The sequence below is a fragment of the Vulpes vulpes genome, chromosome X, assembly GCF_048418805.1.
Source record: "Vulpes vulpes isolate BD-2025 chromosome X, VulVul3, whole genome shotgun sequence".
NCBI lineage: Eukaryota > Metazoa > Chordata > Mammalia > Carnivora > Canidae > Vulpes > Vulpes vulpes.
Genome location: NC_132796.1, coordinates 69,840,763 through 69,858,711, shown reverse-complemented (window position 1 = coordinate 69,858,711; position 17,949 = coordinate 69,840,763). Strand labels below are relative to the sequence as shown.

The following is a 17,949-nucleotide window of genomic DNA, read 5'->3' as shown; positions in this document are numbered from 1 at the left end:
GGAATACTATTATTATCCTTATTTTACAAATGAAGAGAATGAGGCTCAAAGAGATAAGAATTTTGTATGCGGTTACACAGCATGTAAATGTTAGAGCTAGAATTTGAATATAGATATTACCCATCTTTGCTTTTACAAAAGACCTACATTAGTATGGTAACAGCTTTTTTCTGCAAAAGTGAAAATCCTCTCAGATTTACTTTGGCTAGCAAAACCAGGTATTAATGCAAGTCTTTCTTAAAGATGAAGTGGCTTAATGCAAACTTTTGGAATACAGAGGATACTCTTTGCTTTATACAATATAAAAAAGGTTTATGAAACCTTTCAGCTTATGAAAGATTGCACAGAGATGTTCTAAATTTGAATAGTGGGAGAAACTGTAGAGGTTTTCTAAATAAAAATCTTGCTTTTTCTCTTTTACCATACCATGTCCAAGGTAATTTGAAGTGATTGGGATTTTTTTAATAAGGAGTGGTAGAAAATACGTTATATAAATAATCTGATGATTTTACTAAAATTAAATGACCATATTTATATCTATATATAATATAATTATATTTATGCCATATATATACTAATATTATATATTTATACCACTCTGTTTTTCCTTTGAAAACACATGTTCTTTGGTATACTCTGGAGATCATAATTAAAATTAATATGTGAGCATGTATCTGTTAATCTTCTAGAAGTTACACATGTGCTTTGATTATCCTCATTTTATTTTTTAATTTAAATTCAGTTAATTAACATATAGTGTATTATTGGTTTCAGAGGTAGAGTTCAGTGATTTGTCAGTCTTATATAATATCCAGTGCTCATTATATCACGTGCTCGCCTTAATGTCCAAAAAAATATGGAATGCTTCATGAATTTGCATGTCATCCTTGCACAGGGGCCATGCTAGTCTCCTTTATATTGTTCCAATTTCAGTATATGTGCTTCCAAAGTGAGCACTGTCCTCATTTTACAGATGAGGAAAATGAGAGTGATGTGTATGGCAGAGCCAGGACTCAAATCCAGGCAGTCTTATTTTGGATCCTGGCCTTTTCATCTTTATAATGTACTACCTGTGTTAATAACATGCAATTTCGCAGAATTACTACTACTAGTAAGCATAGAAAAATTCAGGACATGGTATTTTCAACACATCTGTGAAAGGTATAGAGCCATAAATAAGGTAAAAATAAAAGCAGTTAGGGAAGTTTCAAAAATATAACTAAGGTTCATAGGCAAAAAAAAAAAGAACAAAAGAAAAGGAAAAAAGAGAGGGGGAGGGAGGGAGGGGGGAAGGAAGGAAGAAAGAAAGAAGGAAGGAAAGAAGGAAGGGTAAATTTATGTGAAGGTAATTTTATATATTAATTCCATATTTGTAATTGATGATGAAAGAGTGGATGTCTCAGTTCTGGAGACATTTAAAATTGCATAGTGCATTAGACGATATAACTTGTCAGGGAGCAATAATTCCTGTCCCCTCAAAGACTTTTGTAGCTGGACTAAGAATCAAACTGACATGAGACAGATTAAGAGAAAAAAAAATCAAATGTAATAGGTGTACATACAGGGAATCCACATAGACATGGAAATTCTAAAGACAGGCAAAATGAGGTATAGATGTCATTCTGTACTAAGAAGGGTCTGGGATTTCAGAGGAAAGGAATGCATCTCACAGGGTGATAAGAACATATTTTTGGTAATTAGATGTTTGTTTTTCCCATACAGATGGGTCACCCAGGTGAAATTTATCTCAGTTAATAACCCTTATTCTGGGAAAGACTCCCAATTTATATTCTTCTATGTAGTTAAAGGGGAGGAGGCAGACGTTTCTTTTGAGCCTGCAGGGTCTCAAGTGCTTTCAGCTCAAAATAATCCACATTCCAAAGTACATGTTATGGGTGGAGGACCTGTCCTGAACCCCTTTAGTATCCCCATTTGTTTCTTTTTATTTTTTTATTTTTTATTTTTTTAATAAATTTATTTTTTATTGGTGTTCAATTTGCCAACATATAGAATAACACCCAGTGCTCATCCCCTTAAGCGCCCCCCTCAGTGCCCGTCACCCAGTCACCCCTACCGCCTGCCCACCTCCCCTTCCACCACCCATAGTTCGTTTCCCAGAATTAGGAGTCTCTCATGTTCTGTCTCCCTTTCTGACATTTCCCACTCATTTTTTCTCCTTTCCCCTTTATTCCCTTTCACTATTTTTTATATTCCCCAAATGAACGAGACCATATAATGTTTGTCCTTCTCCGATTGACTTACGTCACTCAGCATAATATCCTCCAGTTCCATCCACGTCGAAGCAAATGGTGGATATTTGTCGTTTCTAATGGCTGAGTCATATTCCATTGTATACATATACCACATCTTCCTTATCCATTCATCTTTCGATGGACACCAAGTCTCCATCCACAGTTTGGCTATTGTGGACATTGCTGCTATAAACATCGGGGTGCAGGTGTCCCGGCATTTCATTGTATCTGTATCTTTGGAGTAAATCCCCAGTAGTGCAGTTGCTGGGTCATAGGGCAGCTCTATCTTTAACTCTTTGAGGAACCTCCACACAGTTTTCCAGAGTGGCTGCACCAGTTCACATTCCCACCAACAGTGCAGGAGGGCTCCCCTTTCTCCACATCCTCTCCAACATTTGTGGTTTCCTGCCTTGTTAATTTTCCCCATTCTCACTGGTGTGAGATGGTATCTCATGGTGGTTTTGATTTGTATTTCCCTGATGGCAAGTGATGCGGAGCATTTTCTCATGGGCTTGTTGGCCATGTCTATGTCTTCCTCTGTGAGATTTCTGTTCATGTCTTTTGCCCATTTCATGATTGGATTGTTTGTTTCTTTACTGTTGAGTTTAAGAAGTTCTTTATAGATCATAAAGAACTTGTTTCTTTTTAGATTTTTATTTATTTATTCATGAGAGACGCACAGAGGCAGAGACATAGGCAGAAGAGAAGTAGGCTCCCCAAAGGAACATGATGTGGGACTCAATGCCAAGACTGCAGGATCACACCCTGAGCCGAATGCAGATGCTCAACCATTGAGCCACACAGGCACACACCCCCAGTACCCCCATTTGAAACATCCTTGGGGGTTTTACATATTAAAATTTGAGCTGATAGGTGGTTTCATTTCTTTGATCTAATCCCTTAGTTCTTTTTTTTAATCCCTTAGTTCTGATAATAGGTTAGTTCAGTCAAACTCATTTGAGGAGATTATGATGCTGGTTTATTTTCAAAGTTAGGCCTATGGTTCAAAGAAATCAGGTGTTGAATCAGGTTCCATTTCTATGGAAACAAAAGAAAATCGGTTCTTAATGTTTGGATCAAATGGTAACCCACTTTCTGGGTTCTGAGTGTAGCCAGTTGATAATTCTTGTAGATGTCAAACTTGAAATATCTTCAGATAGAGAGAAGACAGCTAGGGGCAACCTGATTGGTCTTCCTGGTTTATAGTTTAAATGTCTCTGGTGGTCTTTTGAGTGGGTCATAGAGCAATAGCACAAAGGTTGTCTATGCATGAGCTATTATGTTTATTTCTTTATATATAAAGTCATTTATATTTAGTTTGCAGAACTTTGGGAAAAAGAGATATTTTAGTTCTCAAATGATTTCAAGTCAGTAGCCTAATATGTGGTCGATTCTGGAGAATTTTTCTTGTACACTTGAAAAAACTGTGTATTCTGCTGTTTTAGGATGGGTTATTCTGAATATATCTGTCAAGTCCATCTGTTCCAGTGTGTCATTCAAAGCCACTATATCCTTGTTGAGTTTCTGTTTGGACTATCTGTCCATTGATGTAAGTTGTATGTTAGGTCCTTACTGCTAGTATTGATTTCTTCTTTTCTATTTGCTATTAACGATTTTAAGTATTGAGGTGCACCCAGGTTGGGTGCATAAATATTTATAATTGTTTAATCTTCTTGTTGGTTTGTTCTCTTTATTATATACTCTTTGTCTTTGTTTCTTATTACCATCTTTGTTTTCAAGTCTATTTTGTCCAAAATAAGTATTGCTACAATAATTTTTTTTACAAACCTTTGCATGATGGGATGCTTCTCCATTCTTTTGCTTTCAATCTGCATGTGTCTTTAGGTTTGATATGAGTAGGCAGCATAGAGATGGGTCTTGTTTGTTTGTGTTTTTTTTAAATCTCTTCTGTCATCCTATGTGATTTGTTTGGAGAATTAATGCACTTAAATTCAAAGTAATTTTTGATAATATGTCTTTATTACCATTTTGTTTCTGATTTTCTGGTTGTTTTGTAGTTTTCTTTGTTACTATCTTGCTCTCTTCTTTCATGATTAGTTGGTTTTCTTTAGTGATATACTTGGATTATTTTCTCTTTATCTTTCACATATCTATCATTGATTTTTTTATTTCTGGTTACCATTTGGTTTGTATATAACATTTCATATAGCAGTATATATTAAGGTGATGGTCACTTAAGTTTGTACCCATCCATTACTCTTATCTACATTTGAGGTATATGGTTTCATACTTTATTTCCTTTTATTTTGAGAGTCTCTTGATTTATATTTATAGATATACTTATTTTTGATGATTTTGTGTTTCTTACTTTTCTTACTCATGCTTATGGTCTTTCCTTTCCACTTAATGAGTCCCCTTTAACATTTCTTGTAGGGCTAGTTTAGTAGTCACTAATTCCTTTAATTTTTGTTAATCTGAGAAGCTATTAATGTCTCTTTGTATTCTGAATGATAGCCTTGCTGATTAGAGTATACTGGCTTGCAGATATTTTCCCTTTCATCACTTTGAATATGTCATGCCAGACCCTTCTGGCCTGTAAAATTTCTGCTGAAAAATTTGCTGATGGTGGGAATACAAATTGCTGTGACCATTATGGAGAACAATATAGAGATCCCTCAAAAATTAAAAAAAAATACAGTTACTATATGATCAAACAATCGCAGTTCTGGGTATATATTCAAAGGAAATGAAATCAGGATCTCAAAAAGATACTGCACACCCATGATCGTAGCCAAGATATAGAATCCAACTAAGTGTCCATCAATAGGTGAATTGATAAAGAATATATGGTATATGCATACAAAGTAATACTATTCAGCCTTAGAAAAAAGGAAATCCTGAAACTTGTGGCAACATGGATGAACCTGAAGGACATCCTGCTTAGTGAAATAAGCCAGTCATAGAAGAACAATACTGCATGATCCCACTTATATGAGAAATCTAAAATAGACTCATAGAAACAGAAAGTGCAGTGGTGGTCACCAATCACTGTGGTGGGGGGGGGCATGGGGAGGTATTATTCAAAGGATATGAAGTTTCATGTATACAAAATGAATAAGTTCTAGAGAGCTGCTATACAGTATAAAGCCTATGGTTAACAATACCAAATTATATACTAAATATTTGCTGAGAGTGTATCTTATGTTGTATTATCAGTAATAATGATAATTATAAAGGGGCAGTAGGAATCTTTTGGTGGTAATGGAAATGTTCATGGCATAGATTGTGGTGATTGTTTCATGGATGTGTACTTATCTCCAAACTCATCAAGTTGTATACATTAAATATGTATGACTTTTTATATATCAATCATAAATAAGTTTAAAATTGGAAAAAAATATGCTGATATCCTTGTGGGGTTTCATTTGTATGTAACTATCTTCTTTTGTTTTGCTTCTTTTAAATTTTTCTCTTTATCACTACCTTTACCATTTTTTAAAAGATGTATTTATTTTAGATAAAGAGAGACACAGAGAAAGAGGGAGGAACAGAGGAAGAGAGAATCTAAATCAGACTCCTTGCTGAGCATGGAGCCTGACTCAGGACTCAATCTCAGGGCCCTGAAAATTATGACCTGACTTGAAATTGACTTGGCTGCTTAACCAATTGAATCACCCAGGCACTCCTACTTTTTCCATTTTAATTACTATCTATCTTGGTGTGGACCTCCTTGGGTTGATTTTATTGGGAGCTCTCTGTGCCTCCTGAATCTGAATTTCTGCTTCCTTTTCCAGATTTGGGAAGTTTTCACCTATAATTTCTTTAAAGAAATTTTTTGCCCCATGTTCTTTTTCTTATTCTTCTGGTATCCCTATAATACTAATGTTATTATGTTTGTAGTTGTCACAGAGTTTTCCATGTCTATTTTCATTGTGCATATGTTTTGTTTCTCTCAACCTACTCAGCTTGTATGTTTTCCACTACTATGCCTTCCAGGTGGCTGATTTGATCTGTTTGCTTTACTCTATCTAGTTTATCTTTAATTTCATTTATTGTGTTCTTCATCTATGACTGGTTCTTTTTTTTCTCAGAGTTAGTGGTCTCATTGATGTCCTCTACTATTAAGTCCAGTGAGAATCTTTATGGTTGATCATAAGTTTAAGTTTGCTCTTAGGCATATTACTTAACTCTGCTTTGCTTGGGTCTCTTGCTGTTATTTTGTTCTGTTCTTTCATTTGGGACATATTCTTCTCTTTTCATTTGTAACTTTCTGTGTCTACTTCAATGTGTTAGGAAAGACAATTCTCTCGAGCTCTTGAAAATAATGGCTCTATGAAGAAGTGGTCCTGCATTGCCTTCCAGTGTGTGTCCTTTATTTACCAGAACCTAGCCTTTTAGGAGTGGTTCCTAGTGTGCTGTATATTCACTGCAGTTGTAGCTGAGCCACTCTTTCCTTCAGTTAAATTTTTTTGCCACTTACTGTTTTATCTTCTTTTTTAATCTGGATTGTCTGTTTTTTGTATATTTTTATTGGAATTTGATTTGTCAACATATAGCATAACACCCAGGGCTCATCCTGTTAAGTACCCCCCTCACTGCCCATCACCCAGTCACCCCAACCCCCCGCCCACCTCCGTTTCCACCAACCATTGTTCATTTCCCAGAGTTAGGTGTCTCTCATGTTCAGTCCCCCTCACTGACATTTCCTATTCATTTCTCTCCTTTCCCTTTTATTCCCTTTCACTATTTTTATATGCCCCAAATGAATGAAACCATATACTGTTTATCCTTCTCTGATTGACTTATTTCACTCAGCATAATACCCTCCAGTTCCATCCACGTTGAATCAAATGGTGGGTGTCTGTCATTTCTAATGGCTGAGTAATATTCCATTGTACACATATACCACACCTTTTTTATCCATTATCTTTCGATGGACACTGACGATACTTCCACAGCTTATCTATTATGGACATTGCTGCTCTAAACATCGGGGTGCAGGTGTCCTGACATTTCACTGCATCTGTATCTTTGGGGTGAATCCCCAGCAGTACAATTGCTGGGTTGTAGGGCAGATCTATTTTTAACTCTTTGAGGAACCTCCAAACAGTTTTCCAGAGTGGCTGTAGCAGTTCACATTCCTACCAACAGTGCAAGAGGGTTCCCCTTTCTCCACATCCTCTCCAAACATTTGCTGTCTCCTGTCTCACTAATTTTCACCATTCTCAGGAGTAAAGTGATCTCATTGTGCTTTTGATTTGTATTTCAAGATGGCAATGATGTGGAGCATTTTCTCAGGTGCTAGTGGGCCATGTGTATGTCTCTTTGGTGACATTTCTGTTCATGTTTTTGCGCATTTAATGATTGGATTGTTTGTTTCTTTGCTGTTGAGTTGAATGAGTTCTTTAAGGATCTTGGATCATGGCCCTTTATCTGATAGGTCATTTGCAAATATCTTCTCCCATTGTGTAGGTGGTTTTTCAGTTTTGTTGACTGTTTCCTTTGCTGTGCAGAAGGTTTTTATCTTGAAGTCCCAATAGATCGTTTTTGCTTTTCTTTCCCTTGCCTTCATAGATGTATCTTGGAAGAAGCTGCTGTGGCCAAGCTCAAAAAGGGTGTTTCCTGTGTTCTCCTCTAGGATTTTGATGGATTCTTGTCCCACATTTAGATCTTTCATCCATCTTGGGTTTATCTTTGTTTATGGTGTAAGATAATGGTCTAGTTTCATTCTTCTGCATGTGGACGTCCAATTTTTCCCCCCACCATTTATTGAAGTGACTGTCCTTTTTTCCAATGCATAGTCTTTCCTGCTTTGTCAAGTATTAGTTGTCCATTGGGTTTAGGGCCCATTTCTGGGTTCGCTATTCTATTACACTGATCTATGTGTCTGTTTTTGTACCACGCTCAAGCTGTCTTTTTTAAAAATTCTTTTTATTGGAGTTCAATTTGCCAACATATACGATAAGACCAAGGCCTCTACCCACCAAGTGTCCCCCTCAGTGCCCATGACCCAGTCACCCCAACCCATGGTCACCTCCCTTTCCACTACCCCTTGTTTGTTTCCCAGAATTAAGTGTATCTCATGTTTGTAACCCTCACTGATATTTTCACTCCTTTCCCTTATTCCCTTTCACTTCACTCAGAATAATACCCTCCAACTCCTTCCACATTGAAGCAAATGGTGGGTATTTGTCGTTTCTAATGGCTGAGCAATATTCCATTGTATACATAAACCACATCTTCTTTATCCACTCATCTTTCAATGGACACCGAGGCTCCTTCCACAGTTTGACTATTGTGGACATTGCTGCTATAAAAATTGGGGTGCAAGTGTCCTGGCATTCACTGCATCTTTATCTTTGGCGTAAATCCCCAGGAATGCAATTGCTGGGTCGTAGGGCATATCTATTCTTAATGCTTTTAGGAACCTCCACACAGTTTTGCAGAGTGGCTACACCATTTCACATTCCCACCAACAGTGCAAGAGGGCTCGACTTTCTCCACATCCTCTGCAACAGGTGTTGTCTCCTGTCTTGTTAATTTTCACCATTCTTACTGGTGTGAGGTGGTATCTCATTGTGCTTTTGATTTGTATTTTCCTGATGGCCAATGAGGTGGAACATTTTCTCATGTGCTTGTTGGCCATGTCTATGTCTTCCTCTGTGAAATTTCTGTTCATGTCTTCTGCCCATTTCATGATTGGATTGTTTCTTTCTTTGCTGTTGAGTTTCATAAGTTCTTTATGGACACTGAATACTTGCCCTTTATCTGACAGGTCATTTTCAAATATCTTCTCCCATTCTGTAGGTTGCCCTTTAGTTTTGTGGACTGTTTCTTTAGCTGTACAGAAGCTTGTTATCTTGATGAAGTCACAGTAATTCATTTTTCCTTTTGTTTCCCTTGCCTCCATGGATGTATCTTGCAAGAAGTTGCTGTGGCCAAGCGCAAAGAAGGTGTTGCCTGTCTTCTCCTCTAGGATTTTGAAGGATTCTTGTCTTACATTTAGATCTTTCATCCATTTTGAGTTTATCTTTGTGTATGGTGTAAGATAATGGTCTAGTTTAATTCTTCTACACGTGGATGTCCAATATTCCCACCACGATTTATTGAAGAGACTGTCTTTTTTCCAGTGGATAGTCTTTCCTGCTTTTTCGAATATTAGTTGACCATAAAGTTGAGGGTCCAGTTCTGGATTTCTATTCTGTTCCATTGATGTATGTGTCTGATTTTGTTCCAGTACCACACTGTTTTGATGACCACAACTTTGTAGTACAACCTGAAATCTGGCATTCTGATGCCCCCAGAAATGTTTTTTTTTTTAATATTCCCCTGACTATTCAGGGTCTTTTCTGATTCAACAAAATTCATTTTTCGGGATCCCTGGGTGGTGCAGCAGTTTAGCGCCTGCCTTTGGCCCAGGGCGCGATCCTGGAGACCCGGGATCGAATCCCACATTGGGCTCCTGGTGCATGGAGCCTGCTTCTCCTTCCGCCTGTGTCTCTGCCTCTCTCTCTCTCTCTGTGACTATCATAAATTTAAAAAAAAATAAAAAAAAAACAAAATTCATTTTTCTAATTTATTTTTTATTGGTGTTCAATTGGCCAACATATAATAAAACACCCAGTGTGATAACACACAATCCTTAATATAATTTGTTCCAAGTCTCTGAAGAAAGTCTATGGTATTTTGATAGGGATTGCATAAATGTGTAAATGGCCCTGGAGAGAATAGACATTATCAAAATATTTTTTCTTCCAATCCATGAGCATGCAATATTGTTCCATCTTCTTGTGTCTACCTCAATTTCTTTCACAAGCGTTCTGTAGTTTTTAGGGTAGAGATCCTTTACCTCTTTGGTTAGGTTTATTCCTAGGTATCTTAAGCTTTTGTGTACAATTGTAAATGGGATCAACTCCTTAATTTCTCTTTCTTCAGTCTCATTGCTAGTGGATACGAATGCCACTGATTTCCAGGCACTGATTTTGTATTCGGCCATACTGCTGAATTGCTGTTTGAGTTCTAGCAATCTTGGCATGGAGTCTTGTGGGTTTTTCTATGTACAGTATCATGTCATCTGCAAAAAGGGAGAGTTTCACTACTTATTTGCCAATTGGAGTGCGTTTTATTTTGTTGTTGTTGTTGTTGTTGTTGTCTGATTGCTGAGCCTAGGACTCTGATATTATGTTGAATGACAATGGTGACAATGGACATCACTGTCTTGTTCCTGATATTACGGGAAAGGCTCCCAGTGTTTCCCCACTGAGAATTATATTTGCTGTGGGCTTGTCACAGATGGCTTTTACAATCCAGAGGAATATTCCCTCTATCCCTACCCTCTGAAGAGTTTTTTTAATAATAAATTTATTTTTTATTAGTATTCAATTTGCCAACATACAGAATAACACTCAGTGATCATCCCGTCAAGTGACCCCACCCCAGTGCCCATCACCCATTCACCCCCACTCCCTGCCCTACTCCCCTTCACCACCACTAGTTTGTTTCCCAGAGTTAGGAGTCTTTATGTTCTGTCTCCCTTTCTGATATTTCCTACCCATTTCTTCTCCCTTCCTTTCTATTTCCTCTCACTATTATTTATATTCCCCAAATGAATGAGGACATATGATGTTTGTCCTTCTCTGATTGACTTGTTTCACTCAGCATAATACCCTCCAGTTCCATCCACGTTGAAACAAATGGTGGGTGTTTGTCATTTCTAATGGCTTAGTAATATTCCCTTGTATACATAAACCACATCTTCTTTATCCATTCATATTTCGATGGACACCGAGGCTCCTTCCACAGTTAGGCTATTATGGACACTGCTGCTATAAACATTGGGGTGCAGGTGTCCCGGCGTTTCATTGCATCTGTATCTTTGGGGTAAATCCCCAACAGTGCAATTGCTGGATCATAGGACAAGTCTATTTTAAACTCTTTGAAGAACCTCCACAGAGTTTTCCAGAGTGGCTGCACCAGTTCACATTCCCACCAACAGTGTAAGAGGGATCGCTTTTCTCTGCATCCTCTCCATTTGTGGTTTCCTGCCTTGTTAATTTTCCCCATTCTCACTGGTGTGAGGTGGAATCCATTGTGGTTTTGATTTGTATTTCCCTGATGGCAAGTGATGCAGAGCATTTTCTCATGTGTGTCTTGGCCATGTCTATCTCTTCCTCTATGAGATTTCCCTTCATGTCTTTTGCCCATTTCATGATTGGATTGTTTGCTTCTTTGGTGTTGAATTTAAGAAGTTCTTTATAGATCTTGGAAACTAGCCCTTTATATGATACATCATTTGCAAATATCTTCTCCCATTCTGTAGGTTGTCTTTTAGTTTTGTTGACTGTATCCTTTGCTGTGCAAAAGCTTCTTATCTTGATGAAGTCCCAATAGTTCATTTTTGCTTTTGTTTCTTTTGCCTTCGTGGATGTATCTTGCAAGAAGTTACTGTGGCCAAGTTCAAAAAGGGTGTTGCCTGTGTTCTGCTCTAGGATTTTGATGGAATCTTGTCTCACATTTAGATCTTTTATCCATTTTGAGTTTATCTTTCTGCATGGTGAAAGAGAGTGGTCTAGTTTCATTCTTCTGCATGTGGATGTCCAATATTCCCAGCACCATTTATTGAAGAGACTGTCTTTCTTCCAATGGATAATCTTTCCTCCTTTATTGAATATTAGTTGACCATAAAGTTGAGGGTCCACTTCTGGATTCTCTATTCTGTTCCATTGATCTATGTGTCTGCTTTTGTGCCAGTACCGCACTGTCTTGATGACCACAGCTTAGTAGTACAACCTGAAATATGGCATTGTGATGCCCCCAGATATGGTTTTCTTTTTCAAAATTCCCCAAGCTATTCGGGGTCTTTTCTGATTCCATACAATCTTAAATAATTTGTTCTAACTCTCTGAAAAAATTCCATGGTATTTTGAGAGGGATTGCATTAAATGTGTAAATTGCCCTGGGTAACATTGACATTTTCACTATATTAATTCTGCCAATCCATGAGCATGGAATATTTTTGTGTCTTCCTCAATTTCTTTCAGGAGTGTTCTATAGTTTTTAGGGTATAGATCCTTTACCTCTTTGGATAGGATTATTCCTAGATATCTTATGCTTTTGGGTGCAATTGTAAATGGGATTGACTCCTTAATTTCTCTTTCTTCACTCTCATTGTTAGTGTATAGAAATGCCATTGATTTCTCGGCATTGATTCTGTATCCTGCCATGCTGTCAAATTGCTGTATGAGTTCTAGCAATCTTTGGATGGAGGCTTTTGGGTTTTCTATGTAGAGTATCATGTCATTGGCAAAGAGGGAGACTTTGACTTCTTTGCCAATTTGAATGCCTTTAATGTCCTTTTGTTGTCTGATTGCTGAGGCTAGGACTTCCAGTACTATGTTGAATAGCAGTAGTTAGAGTGGACATCCCTGTCTTGTTCCTGATCTTAGGAGAATGGCTGCCACTGCTTCCCCATTGAGAATGATATTTGTTATGGTCTTTTCGTAAATGGCTTTTAAGATGTTGAGGAAAGTTCCCTCCATCCTTATACTCTGCAGAGTTTTGATCAGGAATGGATGCTGTATTTTGTCAAATGCTTTCTCTATATCTAATGAGAGGATCATATGGTTCTTGGTTTCTCTCTTGCTGATATGATGAATCACACTGATTGTTTTATGAGTGTTGAACCAGCCTTGTGTCCCAGGGATAAATCCTACTTGGTCATGGCAAATAATTTCCTTAATGTGTTGTTGGATCCTATTGGCTAGTATCTTGTTGAGAATTTTTGCATACATGTTCATCAGGGATATTGGTCTGTAATTCTCCTTTTTGGTGGGGTCTATGTCTGGTTTTGGAATTAAGGTGATGCTGGCCTCATAGAACGAATTTGGAAGTACTCCATCTCCTTCTATCTTTCCAAACAGCTTTAGTAGAATAGGTATGGTTTCTTCTTTAAACATTTCATAGAATTCCCCAGGGAAGCCATCTGGCCCTGGAATCTTGTGTCTTGGGAGGTTTTTGATGACTGCTTCAATTTCTTCCCTGGTTATTGGCCTGTTCAGGTTTTCTATTTCTTCCCGTTCCAGTTTTGGTAGTTTGTGGCTTTCCAGGAATGCATCCATTTCTTCTAGATTTCCTAATTTATTGGCGTCGAGCTGTTCATAATATGTTTTTAAAATCGTTTGTATTTCCTTTGTGTTGGTAGTGATCTCTCCTTTCTCATTCATGATTTTATTATATTGAGTCTTCTCTCTCTTCTTTTTAATAAGGCTGGCTAATGGTTTATCTATCTTATTACTTCTTTCAAAGAACCAACTCCTGGGTTTGTTGATCTGTTCCACAGTTATTCTGGTCTCGATTTCGTTGAGTTCTGCTCGAATCTTTATCAACTCTCTTCTTCTGCTGGGTGTCGGATCTATTTGCTGTTTTTTCTCTAGCTCCTTTAGGTGTAAGGTTAGCTTTTGTATTTGAGTTCTTTCCAGTTTTCTGGTGGATGTTTGTATTGCGATGTATTTCCCCTTCAGGACTGCTTTTGCTCTATTCAAAATATTTTGAACTGTTGTATCTTCATTCTCATTAGTTTCTGTGAATCTTTTAATTCTTCTCCAATTTCCTGGTTGACTGTTTCATCTTTTAGCAAGATGACCCTTTCATCTTTTAGCAAGATGGTCCTCCACACGTTTGAAGTCCTTCCTAACTTCTTGTTGTCATTTACTTCTAATTTCAAGGCATTCTGGTCTAGAATTTGCAGGGGATGATCCCAATCTTTTGGTATCGGTTCAGACCCGATTTGTGACCCAGTATGTGGTCTATTCTGGAGAAAGTTCCATGTGCACATGAGAAGAATGCGTATTCAGTTGAGTTTGGATGTAAAGTTCTGTAGATATCTGTGAAATCCATCTGGTCCAGTGTATCATTTAAAGTTCTTGTTTCTTTGGAGATATTGTGTTTAGAAGACCTATAGGGTGTAGAAAGCACTAGATTGAAGTCACCAAGTATAAGTGTATTATTATCTAAGTATATCTTAACTTTGGTTATTAATTGATTGATAGGCTAGGCAGCTCCCACATTCGGGGCATGTATATTGAGGATTGTTAAGTCCTCTTGTTGGATAGATCCTTTAAGTTGATATAGTGTCCCTCTTCATCTCTCACTAGAGACTTTGGGGTAAATTTTAGTTTATCTGATATAAGGATGGCGATCCCTGCTTTCTTTTGAGGACTATTTGAATGGTAAATGGTTCTCCAACCTTTTATTTTCAGTCTGTAGGTATCCTTCTGTCTAAAATGAGTCTCTTGTAGACAGCAAATAGATGGGTCCTGCTTTTTTAACCAGTCTGAAACCCTGCACCTTTTGATGGGGTTTAAGCCTGTTCACATTCAGAGTTACTATTGACAGATATGAGTTTAGTGACATCATGATATCTATTCAGTCCTTGTTTTTGTGGACTGTTCCACTACACTTCTTCTTAAAGGGGAATTTTAAGAGTCCCCCTTAAAATTTCTTGCAGAGCTGGTTTGGAGGTCACACATTCTTTCAGTTCCTGCCTCTCTTGGAAGCTCTTTATCTCTCCTGCCATTTTGAATGAGAGCCTTGTTGGATAAAGTATTCTTGGTTGCATGTTTTTCTCATTTAGGACCCTGAATATATCCTGCCAGCCCTTTCTGGCCTGCCAGGTCTCTGTGGAGAGGTCTGCTGTTACCCTAATACTCCACCCATAACATTTAGGGATCTCTTGTCTCTTGCTGCTTTAAGGATCTTCTGTTTATCTTTGGAATTTGCAAGCTTCACTATTAAATGTCGAGGTGTTGAACGTTTTTTATTGATTTATGGGGGGGAATCTCTATTTCCTGGATCTGAATGCCTGTTTCCCTTCCCACATTAGGAAAGTTTTCAGCTATGATTTGTTCAAATACATATTCTGGACCTCTGTCCCTTTCGGCACCCTCGGGAACCCCCTTAAACATAGAATATCTTTCTGAGCCTGCCATTTATTTCCCTAAACCTATCCTCATGATATTTTAATTGTTTTTCTCTTTTTTCCTCAGTTTCCCTCTTTGCCATCAACTTGTCTTCTATGTCACTCACGCGTTCTTCTACGTCATTAAATTTCGTTGTTAGGACCTCTAGTTTGGATTGCATCTCATTCAATTCATTTTTAATTTCTGCCTGATTAGATCTAAATTCTGCAGTCATGAAGTCTCTTGAGTTCTTTATGCTTTTTTCTAGAGCCACCAGGAGCTGTATAATAGTGCTTCGGAATTGGCTTTCTGACATTGAATTTTAATCCAAATTTTGTAATTCTGTGGGAGAGAGGACTGTTTCTGATTCTTTCTTTTGAGGTGAGGTTTTCCTTCTAGTCATTTTGCTCAGTGCAGAGTGGCCGAAAACAAGTTGTATTGGGAAAAGGAGAGAAAGAGAGGAGAGAAAGAAGGAAAGAAAAGAGAAAAGGAAAAAAAGAGAATAAGGTAGAAAATTGAATAAAAAGAGAAAGAAAAAGAAAGAAAGGAAAAAAAGGGGGTGGAGGAAGCAAACAGAAATCAAAAAGCAAAAAATTAAGATTTAAATTTTAAAAAAAAGAACATAGTGGCGTATCTTCTGATTCTGTATACTTTAAGCCCCTTGACTTCCCCTGGAACTTGTCCATCTAGTTGTTCTGGGGGAGGGTCCTGTTGTGCTGATTTTCAGGTGTTAGCAGTTGGGGGAGCTGTTCAGCCCCCTGACTTCTGCAGGGCTCGGTGGGGGTTGTTTACCACGTGAGTCCCCAGGAGGAACAACCACAGAGGCAGTGGCCAGCTGTAGAGCCCTGGATTCAGCTCCCATAGTAGCTACAGAGCTCTCCCTCTGCAGAAGCCTAGATGCTCTGGGGGTGGGGCCGCTGATCTGCTCAGCTTGGGGCAGGAGCGTCCTTGCTGTCCTAGGGCCTCCTGGCCTCTGCCTGTCCCAGGGTGAGGTTGGATTCTGGGCTGTGTCCCCTGTGCTCCTGTGCCTGCTGTTGGATTCGTGCTCCCAGCCGGGCAGCTCCCTCTCCGCCAGCCACCGCCTGAGCCCCTCTGAGCTGCTCCCGGGTCCCGCTGTGTAGGCGCTGCAGCCCTTTAGGGAGCTCGGCACACTCTCCCCGAGGCACAGGGGTCTGTTAGTGTCCCAGGGAACCTGAGGTCATCCCCGCCCTCCAGGGGTTCTGCTCTAACTCCCTGCAAGCCCCTTTATGTCCAGGAAGATTGGTGAAGCTCCTGCTTCTCCGGGACTGGGGTTTCCTGCCCTGGGGGCACTCGCCCCGGCCTTCACCCGGCTCCTGGCGGGGCCCCTCCCCCTTGGATGCCTTTGTTTCTTTATTTCTTTTTTCTATCTTCCTACCTTGATAGAAGCGTGAACTCTTCTCACTGTAGCATTCCAGCTGTTCTCTCTTTAAATCTCAGGCCGAATTCGTAGGTTTTCAGTGTGATTTGAAGGTTATCTAGGTTATTGGGTGCGGACAGGTAACTTGGGGACCCTACTCTTCTGCCATCTTGCCCCTCCCTCTGAAGAGTTTTGATCAGGAATGGATACTGTAGTTTGTCAAATGCTTTCTCTGCATCTATTGAGAGGATCCTATGGTTCTTGGTTTTTCTCATGCTTATATGATCAATCACATTGATTGTTTTATGAGTGTTGAAGCAGCCTTGCATCCTGGGGATAAATCCCACCTGGTCATGGTGAATAATGTTCTTAATGTAGTGTTGGGTCCTCTTGGCTACTATCTTGTTAAGAATTTTTGCATCCATCTTCATCAGGTCTATAATTCTTCTTTTTGGTGGGGTCTTGGTCTGGTTATGGAATTAAGGTGATGCTGGCCTTTTTGAACGAGTTTAGAAGTATTGCATATGTTTCTATCTTTCCGAACAGCTTTAGTGGAATAGGTATGGTTTCTTCTTTAAACGTTTCATAGAATTCCCCAGGTAAGCCATCTGGCCCTGGACATTTGTGTCTTGGGAGGTTTTTGATGACTGCTTCAATTTCCTCCCTGGTTATTGGCCTGTTCAGGTTTTCTGTTTTTTCCTGTTTCAGTTTTCATAGTTTGTGGTTTTTCAGAAATGCGTCCATTTCTTCTAGATTTCCTAATTTATTGGCGTACAGCTGTTCATAATATGTTTTTAAAATCGTTTGTATTTCCTTGGTGTTGGTAGTGATCTCTCCTTTCTCATTCATGATTTTATTAATTTGAGTCTTCTCTCTCTTCTTTTTAATAAGGCTGGCTAATGCTTTATCTATCTTATTCTTTCAAAGAACCAACTCCTGGTTTTGTTGATCTGTTCCACAGTTATTCTGGTCTCTATTTCATTTAGTTCTCCTCGAATTTTTATCAACTCTCTTCTTCTGTTAGATGTAGGATATTTGCTGTTTTTTCTCTAGCTCCTTTAGGTGAAAGGTTAGCTTTTATATTTGAGTTCTTTCCAGGTTTTGGATGGATGCTTGTATTGCGATGTATTTCCCCTTCAGGACTGCTTTTGCTGTACCTGAATGATTTTGAACAGTTGTGTCTTCATTCTCATTAGTTTCCATGAATCTTTTTAATTCTTCTCTAATTTCCTGGTTGACCCTTTCATCTTTTAGCAGGATGGTCCTTAACCTCCATGTGTTTGAAATCCTTCCATACTTCTTCTTGTGATTTAGTTCTTATTTAAAAGCATTATGGTCTGAAAACATGCAGGAGACATTCCCAATCTTTTGGTATTGGTAAAGAACTGATATGTGACCCAGT

General features: G+C 38.6%; 1 non-coding gene across 1 annotated transcript; it reads right to left on the bottom strand.

Annotated features, from left to right (window-relative positions):
- Positions 1-850: 850 nt before the first annotated feature.
- Positions 851-957, bottom strand: LOC112925780 (U6 spliceosomal RNA). Its single transcript, XR_003236200.1, has one exon. It is a non-coding gene; the product is annotated as a U6 spliceosomal RNA (small nuclear RNA).
- Positions 958-17,949: the final 16,992 nt, after the last annotated feature.